General features: G+C 40.2%; 1 long non-coding RNA gene across 1 annotated transcript in view; it reads right to left on the reverse strand.

The window, feature by feature from the left end:
• Positions 1 to 11615: 11615 nt before the first annotated feature.
• LOC126266723 (uncharacterized) overlaps positions 11616 to 15688 on the reverse strand; it is a 29820-nt gene continuing 25747 nt past the window's right edge. Inside the window, exon 3 of the long non-coding RNA XR_007548910.1 lies at positions 11616 to 11844. This is a non-coding gene — a long non-coding RNA (uncharacterized LOC126266723). The remainder of the gene's footprint in view (positions 11845 to 15688) is intronic.

A 15688-nucleotide genomic window follows, 5' to 3' on the forward strand; every position in this document is an offset into this window, starting at 1 on the left:
GTTAGCGTGAATGACTTCGGATGTTTCGGTCCAGCTGATTAAATACTTATGACTAGCCTTGAGTTTATCAATATCTACGAGATTGTGTTGGTATCAGAGAAATCACTGCACAACAGTTTTGAAGTTACTACAACGTTATCGAAGCAGTTGATGCAATACGAGGTGGACTGGATTTATGAAAGTCTGCCTAGGTTTATAAACTGAAATTTATCACGTGGAATAAACCAGTCTACAGTAGTGATTTATATGGTTTCAGCACATGAGACATTCAACTGACATGCAATGTTTTGTGGATCTCAAGCAGGCCTCTTGCACAGACGAAAAATCGAACTCTCTAGAATAGTATTCATCTTGATGAGAGTGTGTATGGAAATAGTGTTATTAGCATCACTACAGTTATTACTCTGACACTCTTTCGCCGTTTTATTTACTATTACTTTACCAAACAACCAATTGTTCCCTTTGCGTATACTGTGGTATCACGCTGGCTTTGCAATAAACAAAGCTCCTTCGGGAATTGTTCAAGTGAGACTTGATAATGATATCAGTGTAATATGGCTGCATCACTCTGCACCTAGAATGTACTGTGATAGAAATTTTTATTTGATATTTGTTTCACCTGCACATAGTTCGTTCAGTTGTATGTTTATTATGCGGCCCAAAATTAATTTTTTTCACAAATGCCACGATAAAGAATTTTATCTGGCTCCAAAACTACGAATATTACCTTCAAAATAATTTTTCAGAGCCCCTTTTACCACTGTAATTCACTTTTAGCAAAGCCCATTTTCTTCGCTAATTGTGTGCCTAATATAGTATTAAACTGTTATACAGTGCGAAACAATGTTCTACCATTCATCAGTTCTGCGCATTACCGTCGCAGGTGCAGATGACTTCGTCCGATGTTTTGCTTCCTGAAACATGACTTCACACCTTCACAGCTTTAATTCCACCAATGCTTTTGTCTCCTTCATACTTAGCAGGACCAGCACTACTAGGAAAAAACTCAGTGCGGAGACAGTGGCTTAGCCACAACCAAGGGGATTGTTTGAAGGTTGAATTTCCACTCTGCAGAGGAATGTGCGGTGATTGAACTTGGCCGGCAGCTATGGCCGAGTGGTTCTAGGCGCTTCAGTCCGAAATCGCGCTGCTGCTACGGTCGCAGGTTAGAACCCTGCCTGGGGGTATGGATGTGTGTGACGTCCTTAGGTTAAAAAAATGGTTCAAATGGCTCTGAGCACTATGGGACTTAACATCTATGGTCATCAGTCCCCTAGAACTTAGAACTACTTAAACCTAAGTAATCTAAGGACAACACACAACACCCAGCCATCACGAGGCAGAGAAAATCCCTGACCCCGCCGGGAATCGAACGCGGGAACCCCCTTAGGTTAATTAGGTATGTAGTTCTAAGTCTAGGGCACTGATGACCTCCGATGTTAAGTCCCATAGTTCTTAGAGCCATTTGAGCCTTTTTTTTTTTTTTTTGGTTGAACTTCCTGGAAGATTAGAACTTTTCACCGGACCAGGACTCGAACCGGAAAGCTTAGACTTCCATGGGGCGTGGGTAATGCATGAACAGCTCAGTCGGTAGAGTGTTTGCAAGCGAAAGAAAAATCAAAGGAAGGTCTCCCTCAAGATTGTTTAAAAAAACTATTGAATAATACGATAATGAGAAGAATGTCTTCCTTGACATTGTGAACAGAATCCACAATACACGAAATGTATTCGCAGTTGCAAAGACGAACGACCATCAGCTGTATAAGGGAATGACGACAATGAACATTTTTGCCAATGAGCAAATGCATGCGTTCCCGAAGGAAAGTTACGTCATATTTCTTGTAACACAGGCACTGCAATATCTTATTTACATGCCAATCCCAGGCAGCGACTTCCAATTAAAATGTCCACCCCTGTATATGAACTGCATAATGTGTGCGAGTGCAAGTTGTTTTGTATGACAAACGACAACATATGGATGTTTGGATCTGGCCGTGAGTCGTGCACGGAGGACCAATGCGGTTAAGGAGACTGATCGCGTAAAGAGGGAAATTCAGGTTCGATCTCGATCCGACACAAATTTTCACTGTCGTCATTCCCTTATACAGTGTGTTACAAAAAGGTACGGCCAAACTTTCAGGAAACGTTCCTCACACACAAAGAAAGAAAATATGTTATGTGGAGATGTGTCCGGAAACGCTTACTTTCCATGTTAGAGCTCATTTTATTACTTCTCTTCACATCACATTAATGGAAACACACAGCAACAGAACCAGCGTGGCTTCAAACACTTTGTTACAGGAAATGTTCAAAATGTCCTCCGTTAGCGAGGACACATGCATCCACCCTCCGTCGCAAGGAATCCCTGATGCCCAGAATGGCGTATTGTACCACAGCTGTCCACAATACGAGCACGAAGAGTCTCTACATTTGGTACTCGGGTTGCGTACACAAGAGCTTTCAAATGCCCCCATAAATGAAAGTCAAGAGGGTTGAGGTCAGGAGAGCGTGGAGGCCATGGAATTGATCCGCCTCTACCAATCCATCGGTCACCGAAACTGTTGTTGAGAAGCGTACGAACACTACGACTGAAATGTGCAGGAGCTCCATCGTACATAAACCACATGTTGTGTCGTACTTGTAAAGGCACATGTTCTAGCAGCACAGGTACAGTATCCCGTATGAAATCATGATAGCGTGCTCTATTTAGCGTAGGTGGAAGAACATGGGGCCCAATCAAGACATCGCCAGCAATGCCTGCCCAAACGTTCACAGAAAATCTGTGTTGATGACGTGATTGCACAATTACGTGCGGATTCTCGTCAGCCCACACATGTTGATTGTGAAAATTTACAATTTGATCACGTTGGAATGAAGCCTCATTCGTAAAGAGAACATTTGCACTGAAATGAGGATTGACACATTTTTGGATGAACCATTCGCAGAAGTGTACCCTTGGAGGCCAATCAGCTGCTGATAGTGCCTGCACACGCTGTACATGGTGTAAGGTGTCAGGTAAATCCAACACCTTCCATGAAAATCCTGACATAATAAGCAAATCTAGTAGTATGTCACATAGCTCCGAATAAATCGTGACATTAAATTAACGAACGTAATACAAGTAACGAGTGAGCAAATGGAATGCCACAGACTAACACAAGAATGCCTAAATGCATGTCGTACCTTCCCACCGTGAGGCAGACGCAGTTCCGAGGGGAGAAATGAGGACAAAGCCGAGAGCAGAACCGTGTTAAGCTAGAAGGCCCTACGATAAGGGACGGACGGGCCAGCCCACCTGTACGACTACCACCCGCACGTTTTAGCGTGAGACTTTTTCGCGTCTCAGGTACGTCAAGGACCACCCCCAGCCCATGTTAAAAGCTAGAGCCCTCCAGAAAAGCAGTATATATCTTACGATAACACAAAAAGGGCCACTACCACCCGCAAGTTTTAGAGTGAGACTTTTTCGCGTGTCTGTTACATTAGGACAATCCTCCAGCCCATGTTAAAAGATAGAGCCCTCCAGAAGAACAGTATAGGTCTCACGATAACGCTAAAAGGACCACACCAGCTGCAGGTTTTAGCGTGAGACTTTTTAGCGTCTCTGTTACGTTGCAAACTTTAAAAAACATTGCCCCACCACGCAAAGTATAACGTTTCTCATTGGATAGACAGATTTTTTGTAGTCGGAGCTTAAGGTTAACATTGAGACCCTGATTGGTCAGATTAAAACACAGCCAAATAGTTTTTTTTAAACCAACTTCGGTGAAATTGTAGTAAGGAGAAGTTAGAGGAGAGTTAGTTCCGAGACGGCGAGCTGGATGGCTGGTGAGCCGCCCGCTGTCGCCCTGACGCTGCCTGAACACCGACAAGGTAATGAACGCACGCGATGCCGCATTTTTGAGCGCATAAGACTTCACTCAGAACTTCAGAAGACTCATCTGTTACACCCCCTTTTTGCGTAATACTAGTGTCGATCGTAAATTAAAGCTCATGGTGTTCACATTTGCCACTTGAAGAACAGATCGGAAACGCGATGATTTTTCTTTTATATAGTTATTGAGAAGCCACATCAGCCACTGTAATTTACGACAAGTTAAATAAGTAATTAAAGATAATTGAGGGTCACTGTAGACCATTTTGATAGCTTTCTCTTTTGTGAAACTTAAATTAAAGCTCATGGTGTTCACATTTGCCACTTGAAGAACAGATCGGAAACGCGATGATTTTTCTTTTATATAGTTATTGAGAAGCCACATCAGCCACTGTAATTTACGACAAGTTAAATAAGTAATTAAAGATAATTGAGGGTCACTGTAGACCATTTTGATAGCTTTCTCTTTTGTGAAACTTAAATTAAACCTAGATTATAGATGTGATATGGCATAGGTCATCCTTCGATCGACTGTAGAACTTGGAAACCCATTCACGGAATATTCGTTCACATTTTTGTTGAACGCAGTTGGTTTTTACCATCCTGTATTAAAACATTTCCTTTTATCAATAGTGCAATTTATAAACGATGTTTTGTGAGTAGAATAAAACTTCCAATGGTAAATTGAACTGCTTTTTCGATGTTATTTTACTAGCTAACTAAAAATAGGAAAGCCTTGAACCCTTTCCACTAAATTTAGTTAGTATTAAGATTCTTTTACAGGGAGTGCAGTGGAGCTGACGCTGAGATCATTTAGCGTTTGGTTATATCATCGCTAGTCTGACTGAACTCTTCTGAATTCTACATGTCATGTGTGGTCAGGCGTCTCCTTACCAGTAACAGGTCCAAGGTTCAAACTAGTCAATTCCCTAAAAAACACGCTCAGAGCGTCGTTGCGCGAAAGTGGTAGGGAGACACGATATAGAACAAACAGACACCACCATGAATGTTTAGAATGGTACGGAAACAACTGTTTCTCCCGTAGCACTCTCCATACAGTGACGTGGTCAATGTTACCTTGTACAGCAGCAACTTCTCTTCTTCTTCAACATTAGGGTTATCGTCAACTGCACGAAGAATTGCCTCGTCCTTTGCAGGTGTCCTCGTCGTTCTAGGTCTTCCCCAGTCGCGAGTCATATGCTGGAATGTTCCGTGCTCCCTAAGAAGCCGATCAATTGCTTCGAACGTCTTCCTGTCGGGACACCTTCGTTCTGGAAATCTGTCTCGATACAAACGTACCGCGCCACGGCTATTGCCCCGTGCTAATCCATACATCAAATGGGCATCTGCCAACTCCGCATTTGCAAACATTGCACTGACTGTAAAACCACGTTCGTGATGAACACTAACCTGTTGATGCTACGTACTGATGTGCTTGATGCTAGTACTGTAGAGCAGTGAGTTGCATGTCAACAAAAGCACCGAAGTCAACATTACCTTCCTTCAAATGGACCAACTGTAGGTGAATCGAGGAAGTACAGTGCATACTGACGAAAATAAAATGAGCTCTAACATGGAAATTAAGCGTTTCCGGACATATGTCCACATAACATCTTTTCTTTATTCGCGTGTGAGGGATGTTTCCTGAAAGTCTGGCCATACCTTTTTGTAACACCCTTTATAGCTGACTCTTGTTCGTATTCGCAACTACTACATTTCGTGAACTTCATAAAAGCTGATGTTGTTGCATGTATATCCGAAGAAACACTGCATCGTTCTTCTTAACAAAACTGGCACTGCAATATCATACGAATCCAAAATAGCCCATATTTCCTCACTTTTTAAATAATTTGCTATGAGTAATTTATTCTTCATCATTTTTTTTTATTTTTCCTGCATAAAATACTTTCAACCAAATTCTTTGACAGGTGCCCGACAGCATTAGAGAAGGACTGATTTAGGAACACTGTGCTCTCTGTCCCAAATCCTTCGCATCCATATTTTTTTTATTTTTATTTATTTTTTTTTTCTGAAGAGAACATTTCTATGTTCACCCAAACCACGTTGCCGGAAGTGACTTCGAGTTATTCTTCCTTGCTCCTTGAAATTAAAGTCTATGCGAAAACACAGTCCTCGCATAGTCGATATGCACAAAGGGGGGGATCCGAGAAGATGGACCGCAGTAGTTTCCAGCAAGGCCAGAAAAACTGGAAACGATGCCCCTACCAATGTACAGCTGTTCAGCCAAATTACTCTATAGCTGGACATGGCGTATTATAACTTTTCTGCATACCTTGGTGAGAAAATAGCACCAATCTGATGATGCTTTCATTTATACCATGCGGTAAGCAGCGACTATTTTACTGAGGTATCACCATTCGACAAATCCTATTTAAAGCGTAGGTCCGTCACAAGAGTTTAGTTTAATGAAACATATGTAAAAACTGTTGCACCGCCGACTAAAGAGAAAAAAAGTTCTACAGATCGCGAAGTCAAAAGAGAAGAGGTCAAGGAGAGGGTTATATCCAAGTTTTTAGCCACAATCGCAATCATAGGTAAAAACAGTCACAAATTTACTACAAAAACTGAGAGGTCGCTGATTTATTATACTTTCTGTAAATCAGTGTTCGCATTGAACTATCATACTCAGCCCTTCGTTCCTAGAGACAGCAACCATTTACTGGAAATGTTTTCGATTGATAGCGAATGGTTGAAGTTAGATATATTGGGAATTAGTAAAGTTCGGTGGCATGAGGAACAAGACGTCTGGTCAGGTGAATACAGGGCCATAAATACAAAATCAACGAACGGTAATGCAGGAGTAGGTTTAATAATAAATTAAAAATAGGAGCGCCGATAAGCTACTACGAACAGCATAGTGAACACATTACTGTAGCCAAGATAAGTAAGAAGACGACGAACGAACGGACAAAATCGGTTTCGATATGGCAAACACAGAAAACAAACAATGTTGGCGCAAGTGTGTGGTCGGTTGTTGATATTGGTCCAGTGTCCTTTGATGTTTGGTCGAAATACCGACAAGCAACGGAGTCGTACAAACAGCGGGGCCAACGTTGATTCCAAAGCTATTTCATAGATCCACACATTGGGCCAACACTGTTGGTGATGGCCGAAGTGGCCGTGCGGTTCTCGGCTCTGCAGTCTGGAACCGCAAGACCGCTACGGTCGCAGGTTCGAATCCTGCCTCGGGCATGGATGTGTGTGATGTCCTTAGGTTGGTTAGGTTTGACTAGTTCTACGTTTTAGGGGACTAATGACCTCAGAAGTTGAGTCCCAAAGTGCTCAGAGCCATTTGAACCATTTTTTGAACACTGTTGGCACCTGTATTGGCTAGAATGTATGGACCTGGTCTTACTCGTATTTGTCCTGTTGTTACACGTTTATTTATTTGTAATATCAACGGGAAATAATTGTTGCTGCAACAGATGTAAATCGAAATATGTAGAAGGAGGAACAATTACTTGTCACAGTTAAGTACCATAAAGTAACATGAATTCAGAGGCAATGTATGATGACAACAAAATTTCTGTTACTCGAATCCGAATGCTCACTTCAGTCTTCTGTATGCATCTGACAACAGATATTAAGTGAGGAGTGTCTTCTCGAATATACGATCGACTGTGGGAGTTCTTGACAGAGAAACTAAAAGCAATATATTCTAGGAAACGTCGCTGGACCGCTGATGTTCTCAGTGCATACGTAACGCGAGCAGCACTCATTGTGGTTGCAGAAGACGTTATTTGCTACAGTTATTGTTAACCAACTTAAACATTCCACCGAGAGTTAGTCATTTCATTTAGCGTAGCAAATGACAGCTCATCTGAAATGTGGATAAATGTAATTCAAGTCTTACAAGCAGGAGGAAATAGAAACGAAGTATCAAACTACAGCAGAATGGAATACCTCTGTATTCTGTCAAATTGATGATATTTCGATAATCACATTCACATAAAGCCATATAAATTAGAATGAATACATTGTACCATATGGTTCGGTAATGTAAGACAAATTTATTGATGTTTGAAAATGTGTATCTCTTGTACTAGAGACGTTGCTAATGAAGCTCTATTGTGTAATATTCTTCAGTATTTTCATGTTTGGGTTTATCGTCAAATATTCGCAACAAGACGTCTAGAGAAGTGCTTATAGGACAGTAACTATTCAGTTTCGTTCATACGGAACTGTTAATGAGTTGCCGATGATTTTTAAATGAGGTTCTTAAGAAGAAAGGTGTTATTCTCCCAAAACTTTGTAGGAACTAGTATTTCAGATGTACGCTACTGTAAAACAATAGTACTGCCTCCCTGGTATACTCCTCTTGCAAACCATGAGAACAATACAATCAATATTCCAACCATTACGAAGAGAACGATTGTCACATCCGCTTCACATGCATGTGGAACAGGGAACAGATGAACTTATTTGTGCTCTGTACTGTACCTTACATGGGATATACCGATATTCTTCACTACTTTCTTTTCAGTTCTGTAATTTTTGTTTGTTTATTCACGTGAAAGACAACGTAAATCATACGCTTGATGTATATGTATAGTTTACTGTAAAGATGTGGGTCCGTTACTGATAAGAACTCGTTGTTTTCAGTTTCTAAAGAATAGGGGCAATGCATTGGCTCATCGAAGGAGCTTGTGTCTGTACTTCATCTCTGTTGTCCAAAGAGGCAGCTACGAAGCAATAATACAATTATGTATTCATATACTAGGAGCGAGGCATTTTACACGTCTCGAAATTAATTTTTAAAAATCATGCTCAAACGGCTAATTGATAAACAGAATTATTCTGTAATATTCATTTAACTGTGAGTTGGGAATGAAGTGATTTTAACCTATTCCCGGACTAATCAGATTCGCCCATTCCATACCTGTATGTTCAGTATTATATGCTAGTTAATTCCATGTTCCATGGATGATTTGGAAGACTTTTTGGCGAAACAATGTGGAACGAGCCTTTTTACAGGATATCTAATGCAACTACATTTTTTTTTTAAATCCCAGATTTTTTTAAATTTACTTTTTACAGGCTTTGTCTATAGAAAAGGAGCTGCCCAGAATAAATAGTTTACGTTACATTTAAAACTTGTTTTGCCGTCCTAACTAATCAAAAATTTTTGTTGCTGCATATTGAACTCCTAAACCTCTGACAGCTTTAATAATAAGTAACGAAGGTAATTTTTTCCGTAATACTGGTTGCTTTCTAAGTGATAAAGTTACCCCAGAAAATTATTCCATTATTCGTATTGAGAGAATCAAAATATTAGGAGGTAGATTCATTTGTTTCCAAGACGAGTAGTTGTGCGAAGAGCAAAAGCGGCTGAAGTTAACACTTGAGCCAGAAATTTGTACCACTTTCCAGTTTACTGACCGCTGTTGATGTGCTACATCAATTGTTGATATATTTACTGTGATGTACTGAATATATTGTTTTTCTCAAAATCATGTCTTCAGTTTACTACAAACGTGATACCTGTGCACTCTGCTAGTTAAATCTTTACCATCTTAACACGCGCAGTACAAATTTTTTGATGCAATTTTAATCATTTCAAACATATTTATTATAGGCTTCGATTCCCATTATATAATGTCGAATTTTATCCTTTAGTGGTGGTGTATAATGCGAAACCAATGCCATTTTGAATTTTAAAAAATCTTTGTCCACGTGTGATGTAATAGTTGTCGGAAGGACTTGCAAGCGGAAAACCTATTATTAACATGGATACAAGTATAAAACAAGCAGTTGTATTTACTACTTATTTTGTAAATGACATTTCTTAACTGAGAAACATGGGCAGAATCTTAATATTTGTCTTCTGTGCAGTAACAGGTTGTCCGTCAGACATTTTGCGTTTTGTCACGTTTAATGTTTGAGATGTAATTCTCTTTGGTACAGCTGCCTCGCACGCTTTTCCCGTTGACTTATGTATAATATGGAGAATATGTGTAATATTCAGTGCAAGTTGAGGCCAAGCCACAACAGAAGCTAGCTCTTGGAACTATGCCGCAAATCAAAATTTCTGTAGGGTGATCATAATGACAAGACTAGCCAAAACTCGTCTGTCCTACAAACTGCTATACCACTTTCTTTCACACGAATTATCACTAGCCTAATTTGTCTTGATATAACGATAACCACATTAGGCTCAAGGATTTCATTACAAAACAAAAATGTCAACAGTTCTCTGCAGAACTGTGATACTTTTACATCAACGTTTCAGATGAGCTGCCGACGTATCTTTCAGTATGGTGGTGAACTTCAGTGCTAGGCATTCTTAAATGTGCCTTAACGAAACGTGTATTCTTTGATAGTATACCTCACACACACACACACACACACACACACACACACACACACACACACACACTGGAATTTTAGTTGAGAAATGCGTGAGTGAATTGGAGGGCAGCGATTATTTCAGATGAAACTGATCAGTTAGGAATGTTGGATATGCACTCGTTTTGTGTAGCCACAATTACTGTTTCAGAATTATCTAACTCAAAATAGCGTAAGCAGTTGATTTTCTAATTGAAGAACGTGTCTGGTGATACACATTCTCTTGAAAGCAAAAACCGTAATGGTATTTACCACTAATTATTTTTTAAATCTGAAAAATGTCTTGTAATCAGTACTTCTGCACAGTATTGAATATACAATATTGTTTATGAATACGTATTGAATGTATGTAATATAGATGCTCCAATAAAGAACTCTTTCAACGACGACTTGTTTGCTTTCATGTTTTCAAAGCTCGAGCGACTGTATTTGCTCTTCCGTGTCATGCACATCAATATTTCGCACAAGCATTTTGTTTCTCTGCATCCAATTGTGGTTTTCATCTAAAGACAATAGACTGTTTCGTAAGAATGCTGAATTAATACTTCTCAGAATCATTTAAGATAATGAAACAGATTTTTCGTGGAAAAAAGTGCGTTTAAGTGCACACACTAGTAGAAAGTTAAGATATGGCTTGAATTATAAAGAATGTATGTGTATTTAGAATTACGGAAGGTGAATACCGTACTAAAGCGGTTGTAAGACAACCAGGTTATGCACGACACTTATTTTGAGCTTCCTGCGAAATATTTTCTTTGCAACAAATTGTGCTTGATTAAAATTGCAAATTGTCTTAGAATCCGCGAAAGTAGGGTACCTTTCTGTATGCATCCCCTTTCAAAATGTGTATGTGAAGCTTTTTACCACAACCCAAGAGATTAATGTGATAATTTTCTGTCATGTAGCATTATACGCTGGTATTCGACTACCAGTCAATCTGTATTTTCACCAAAGGCCATTACAATTTTAAAAACAAAAACTTGCATGCTATGCGGGCGTTTCGTTATCATACAGCAATACACAGCACAACTTTCACTGAACGAAGTTCAGAAGTTCATCACGTTTGACATCAGCACCGCCTCACAAAGCAATTAACTTGGCACATCTTTCGGTGAATGTGAGAACATAAGACACTAACCAACATTACAATTATTTTGTCTGGTAGCAGCACCATCTCCACTATTCAGAGATGCTTTTTAAGAGACTGTTCACGTTGCCCTCACATTTGCGCAAACTAAACTGTCACTGTTGGTTTCAATACTGTTTGTGAAATGATGTCTCCTTCGTACAGAAACCATCATGTGTGATTTGTTTGTTGAATTATCTTGACAACTTGAAAACAAAGATTTATGAAATAATTAACACATGGAGCAACTACATTTCAAGATTTTTATTTGCTTAGAATACTGAGTTTCAGCATGTTATTGAAAATGGACAGTCTTTTGTAAATTAAGTAGGTTATATGGTGTTAGTACAGTTCCTAGTGTGTGCCGTGGTTACGCTCAGATGGTTTGGATGTAAGTGATGACAGCTTCCGTTGCAGAGCCCCAGTCATTTTTCCCTGCATTTCTTGATTTCTTCAGAAATTGGGTTGTTGAGTTCACCTGAAACAAATGAGAAGAGCGTTATACTTCAAAAGCTAGAAGATTTAAAACTGATACATGTAGCTTTTCATAACGCTTAGAAACCTGTAGAATTCTAAGGTGAGAGTAAACCAGATGGTATTTTAGATGCCAAATTATACACACTGTAAATGCCCTTTATTCAATGACTCCACTTCTAGAACTCTTAAGAGCCAAGGTGGATCTGTTAGAAGATATGTAACTGAGCTTGTGTAGAAATGTATGAGTAATACGAAATTGAAAACACATATCTATCTAAAGATCATAAAGAGGCAGTTTTCTGTGTTCTCTTTGTGCACTTGGAGGGCTTGTACAGAGCAATGAGTAGGTATAATTCTGAATTCAGTGTCTGGAACAATTACCGTGTTACCGAAGCAGATGTGTATTTTGCTTCCCTGCTTCTGTTGGTGAAAGACTCAGCGTAAACCTCAGATTTTGGTATCATCAATTCAGTACCAAAATTAAATAACAATACCTAGCACTAAACGTGTTAGAACAGGAGGGGACAGGCGTCGCCGTTTACTATTATGGATTGTAACAGACAACAACAATTCACTCGCCGATTCAGTGCTTGACAGCACCAACCATTAGACCACCATAGCATTCGAAGCTGTACCCTCGTTGTGGCACACGAAAGCTACCATCCACACACATACTTCTGGTCACCTCGTGTCACAGAGCACAGAGATCAGCATGAGCGCATGAACAGCAATACTAGACGCTCGAAGTATGGAATTAGCCGCCTGATGAGTCACGATGCACGCAGGTACGCATTGACTGCAGGATATAACTACGTCGGTAACCTCGGTAGCGACAGAATACTTGTCACCTCGAAAAACCAAGCTTACGTAATTATACATACATGTAAGTATACATACAGGGTGGTCAGAAACAGTCTGGAAGCACGTAGGCAATGAAGGGTACCCAGCGACTGGAGGAAAACGCAGGTCATTCCCGTTTTTAAGAAGTGCCGTAAGGCAGAAGTGCACAATTATAGTGTGTGTGTTTGACGTTTACGGGCGCTAAACAGCGCGGTCGTCAGCGCCCAGCACAATTATAGACCTATATCGTTGACGTCAGTCTGTTGTAGAATTATGGAACATGTTTAATGCTCAACAATGACGTTTTTGGAGAATGAAAATCCACAGCGGGAGAGGCAACTGCGATTAGGTTGATGCCGTACTCCATTTCAGGAAGGCAGTTGACACCGTCCCGCACTGTCATTTAATGAAAAAATAGAGTATCCAGTATCGGAGCAGATTTGGGATTAGATTCAAGACTTCCTTGCAGATAGAACTCAACATAACGAACCAAAATCGAAGGCTGTTAAGCTAATTGGAAGTATGTCAGGACCGTTACTGTTTACAATACATATAGATGAACTAGTACAAAGCATCGGATGCTCTTTAAGTCTGTTCGCAGATTACGTGGTTTTCTGTAACAACGTAGCAACGCGAGGAGATAGTAACGATCTGCAGAATGACCTCCAGGGAACTGATGAATGGTGTAGGCTCTGGCAGTTGACATTGATGTTGTTGTTGTGGTCTTCAGTCCTGAGACTGGTTTGATGCAGCTCTCCATGTTACTCTATCCTGTGCAAGCTTCTTCATCTCCCAGATCCTTCTGACTCTGCTTCGTGTAGTCATCTCTTGGTCTCCCTCTCCGATTTTTACCCTCCACGCTGCCCTCCAATACTAAATTTGTGATCCCTTGATGCCTCAGAACATGTCCTACCAACCGATCCCTTCTTCTAGTCAAGTTGTGCCACAAACTCCTCTTCTTCCCAATTCTATTCAATACCTCCTCATTAGTTATGTGATCTACCCATCTAATCGTCAGCATTCTTCTGTAGTACCACATTTCGAAAGCTTCTATTCTCTTCTTGTCTAAACTATTTATCATCCATGCTTCACTTACATACATGGCTACACTGCATACAAATACTTTCAGAAATGACTTCCTGACACTTAAATCTATACTAGATGTTAACAAATTTCTCTTCTTCAGAAACGCTTTCCCTGCCATTGCCAGTCTACATTGTATATCCTCTCTACTTCGACCATCATCAGTTATTTTGTTCCCCAAGTAGCAAAACTCATTTACTACTTTAAGTGTCATTTCCTAATCTAATTCCCTCATCATTACTCGATTTAATTCGACTACTGTACAGCTACGCTATTGATGACAAACCGCTTGAAACGGTTATATGTCGTATAATATCTAGTAGTAACTATCCAGAGCAACCTTAAGTGGAGTGACCACGTAAAAAAAATAGTGGGAAAAGCAGATGGAAGACTCAGATCCAACAGGAAGAATATTAAGGATGTAACACACCCACGAAGGAAGTGGTTTATGAGATGATTGTTCGACCGATTCTTGAGTATTCTTCACCTGAGATTCCTACCAGGTAGGACTGATAGAAGCGATAGAGAAGATTGAACGAAGAGCGGCACGTTTCTCCCATGGGATCGTTTAGTCGACACGAGATCCGTTACTGAGATTCTCAACGCCATTGCCAGACGCTACAAGAGAGGCGTTGTGCGTCACGGATAAATAAATTTGATCCAACACTGAGACTTACCGACAATCATTCTTCCCACGCTATTCGTGAGTGGAACAGGGCTGGAGGGATCAGTGGTACGAGAAGTACCCTCCGTCACACACCATTAGGTGGTTTGTGGAGTATGACAGATGTAGATGGAAGGGTGTTGCAGGGTAGACTGTGCTGAGAAATAATTGTCAAGAAAAAAATTCGAAACGTTGCCCCGTTTCCGATTTAATTACCGGTAGCACTTAAGTTTGCCAATCAGATCGCCGCGCGGGCAAATTCAAGCAGCCTGCCAGAAGCAGTGGGGCCTTGTTCTTCGTTAAGGACCGACTTAAACACTGGCAAAAACGCCTGAAAAAAACAGCATTTCTCAAAATCTCCACACTTACACAGCCACAGATCTGTGTTGACTACAGTAGTGCTAAATAAATGCTGATAATGAGCACACTATTTTATACTGTGTAAAAAATTGGCTACCCTCAACTTACTGGACAGATAGTTTACTTGGAATATACTTCTTTGAATTGTACTTTTGTTATACATTGTACTAAACTGGTGAACTTTTATATTAAAAACTTTTAAAAGTTTTATTGTTATTAATATTATTAAAGTCTTACTTGACTGACGCATATTATATTGGTGACAAAAGTTACTAAAATCCTAGTTGGCTGACGGACATTAAAAGTAAGGGGGGCTGCATGTTATATAATTGACGGGCTTTTTAAAATCTTAGGTGGTTGACGAACATTGAAAGCGAGGGTGTCGGCACGCTATGTTTGTATTTGTGTATACACTCATGTCTCTCGACAGCCGAATTCATATGTATATACGGGATGATCAGAAACAATATGGAAAGCTAAAGGTGTTGTGGGGTAGACTGTACTGAGAAGTAACTTAAGAAAAAAGTTAATTAGCACTGAAATTAGCCAACCACGCCTTTGCGTGTGGAAATTCAAGCGGCCCTCCAGATACAATTAGTGTCAGTTATTCTCAAAGTGAGCTGATAGCGCAAGACTGCTCTCAGCTTTTGGCTCCGGTTGGATCCTTACTACCGTCCCAAGTACAATTTTTGTATCGCTCTCTTGTTCGGTTGGAGGAAACCAATCGAAGAACACGTTTGGTAACACCGTCTATGGCTGGAATAGTGAAGATGTTTGGAAAGGAATATGACGTGGCCTAACGACTTATCTTTTCTGAGTGCTATTTTAGTTGCAACGGGATCCATAGCTATGATAAACTACGACATCTCGGCGGTGCCAATTTCAAGGAAAATGTTCA

This window comes from Schistocerca gregaria, chromosome 4 (assembly GCF_023897955.1).
Source record: "Schistocerca gregaria isolate iqSchGreg1 chromosome 4, iqSchGreg1.2, whole genome shotgun sequence".
In the NCBI taxonomy this organism is placed as follows: Eukaryota; Metazoa; Arthropoda; class Insecta; order Orthoptera; family Acrididae; genus Schistocerca; species Schistocerca gregaria.